General features: G+C 53.8%; 1 long non-coding RNA gene across 1 annotated transcript; it reads right to left on the reverse strand.

Annotated features, from left to right (window-relative positions):
- Positions 1-215: 215 nt before the first annotated feature.
- LOC132676360 (uncharacterized) lies at positions 216-1,635 on the reverse strand. Its single transcript, XR_013550625.2, has 2 exons — positions 1,088-1,635; positions 216-246 (listed from the first exon to the last, which is right to left on the reverse strand). It is a non-coding gene; the product is annotated as an uncharacterized LOC132676360 (long non-coding RNA).
- Positions 1,636-2,640: the final 1,005 nt, after the last annotated feature.

Consider the following 2,640-nt stretch of genomic DNA (forward strand, 5'->3'; position numbering starts at 1 on the left):
CACTCACTATGCCTTTGACAGCAAGGGAGGACGAGCAGAGCCACACAAGGAAAGCAGGTGCATTGCGCACACACAGCGCTCAAGGGTTAGCTCAACATGAAGCGAAGAACAAGCCAAAGCAATTGCCGGTGAAAGTCAAGACCGTGGTTACCTTTGGGGGACGTTCGGTGGGTGTCAGCAGGAGGTAGGAAGCACGGTAAGGTTCCAGTTCTTCACATCCAGGTGGTGGTTCCAAGAATGTGTTCGCTGAGTGAAAAATATGGAAGATCAGCTGAAAGTAGTGGCCTAGGATGTTCCAAACGTCCACCGCGTGCCACACAACTAGGCCGCTCTGTGCGGGCAGCTAACCCCCAAGAGAAGCAAGGAAGCCCCACCCATCTGAGTGCGGAGTCAGGAAAGAGCATCCAGACGCCAGAGGAGCTACCGCCACACCCTACTCGCCTCCAGCTGTTCATCTGGGGGAGTCCACATCACCTTCCTAAACATCATTGGCCACAAGACACTGAATGCAGAAGCAGCTGGAAGAATAAAGATCTTGCACTAAGCAAATGCCACGCTTCTACACAGTGTTGTTCTGAAAATGTACGGATTTTTTCCATGAAAGGTATGAGTACGTTAATAAGTACTAATTTATTGTCTTTAAGTGAATTCATCACATCTGAGATGCTCGGATTTAGTTTGGTTTCCTTAATGTTTGTTTTTGAGAGAGAGACGCAGGGCACGTGAAGGGGAGGGGCAGAGGGAGAGGGCCACAGAGAATCTGAGACAAGTCCAGGTTGGCAGCTGGCAGTACAGAGCCCGACATGGGGCTCTAAACCATCAACTGTGAGATCATCACCTGAGCCAGAGTAGGACCCTTAACACAGAGAGGCACCCAGGCGCCCGCTTCAATTCTCGGTTTAACCTCACCACAGTAGAGATCAAGAGACACAACCCCCACACTAGAAGGCTCTCTGGGGCCCTCAATAATCCCCTGATGTCCAAATGTCCCGACACCACCGAGTTTGAGAAACACTGACCCAGGGGAAAAAGGGCACTCTCCCCTTCTCCTCAGCTTCCCAATTTCTATAGGGTTTCCCCAGCTCACCAAACTCTCTAGGGCCTGGCCCACAGGACTGGAGGGCCTAAGTCGACTTTTTTTCGTGAAAGCCGCCTCGGGGGACAGGACATGTGCAGCCTGTGCGGGGCCAAGTAACAGACAAGGCGGGACGGTCTGCGACAGCCTCGGCGTGGGCAGGCGGCACACTTCTCACACCACAGTAGCGGCTGAGGCAGGCACCGGGAGAACCTCCCAGAAGCAGACTCTTGCAGTGAGAAGGGCCCTTACGGTCCCCCGAGCGCCCCACACACCGAACCCGCCGCCAGAAAGCGGCCACCACGACTGATGGGAGCCTGTGGGCATCCACATGGACAGTCTGTACTTTCTCCCGAGGGTGGCCAAATGCTGTCCCAGCATGAGTAGAACCAGGGGGCCCTGAGCCACCAGGCTTCTCATGGCTGGCATTGTGACGCCTGCGGGAGTCCTTGTGTCGAGGTGTTCTGCAGAACTCACCTGCCTCGATGGGGACGCCTTCTGAGAAGCAGGAGCCCCAAGGTGACATCCTCGTAGTTGGAAGTTATCTAGCAAGCGAGAAGAGCGACGTTCAGGGAGCACTTCTCTTGCCTTCTACAGCCTTCAGGAGCCTTCGCGAGCCTTCCTACTGCCTTCAGGAGCCCACTCTCCTCCCGCCCACCTCTCTGCCTGGCAAATGGGCTGTGGGGCCAGCAGACACAGAATCAGCTGCCTCAGGGCAGGAAGACCATCCAGTGGTTAAGTTGCAACGATGGAGACTCATCAACAAACACCCGCCCGGACGCACTCTGGTACAACGTCAGAAGAGAACCCGATCTCAGCTGTGCTCCTTGGGCGTGGACACACGTCAGCAAAGTTTTGGGGTTTTAACAAAGGCCTCGCCTCAGAGGGCTGTACGAATACCTGCTCCTGGGAGAGACTTTGCAGCAGTGAGGGCAGGAATGTGTGTGACATCTCTGGAGCTTCCTCTCACGTTTGTTAAAACTGTCTAAAAAACTAGGCAAGAGGCCAAACACCCCCCCAAAAGATGCATGGGCGGGTTTCCATGCAATCATAACCCACATATGTGCTCTTTCCAAGCCTATTCCTCACCCCCTTCCTTGGCCACCGAGAGCGGCTCCAGAGCATGTACGAGCCCCGATGTTACTGATGGGCCAGGTTCGGGACACCCTGGGCTACGGTGGAGCCTCATTGTTCCTGATTTTCCATGTTTCCCAAAGAGCGAGTTCCCCCCCCCCTTGTCGCTTTTGGAAGACACACTGTGTCCAAGCAAAGCAGCAGTGCTGACTGCCCACACATGGCACACTCTGACCCGTGTGAGGGGTCATCTCAGTGTGGATTTTAATTGTAGTCCTCTGATGAAGAGTGACTTTGAGCATCTTTTCCTTTTTCTTGTATTCAATATAATTTATTGTCAAATTGGTTTCCATTCAACACCCAGTACTCATCCCCACACATCCTCTCCTCAATGACCATCACCCGCTTTCCCCTCTCCCCCACCCCCCATCAAGCCTCAGCTTTTTCTCAGTATTTAAGACTCTCTTACGGTAAGACTCCTTCCCTCTCTG

The sequence above is a fragment of the Panthera onca genome, chromosome D2, assembly GCF_046562875.1.
Source record: "Panthera onca isolate mPanOnc1 chromosome D2, mPanOnc1 haplotype 2, whole genome shotgun sequence".
Lineage (NCBI taxonomy): Eukaryota > Metazoa > Chordata > Mammalia > Carnivora > Felidae > Panthera > Panthera onca.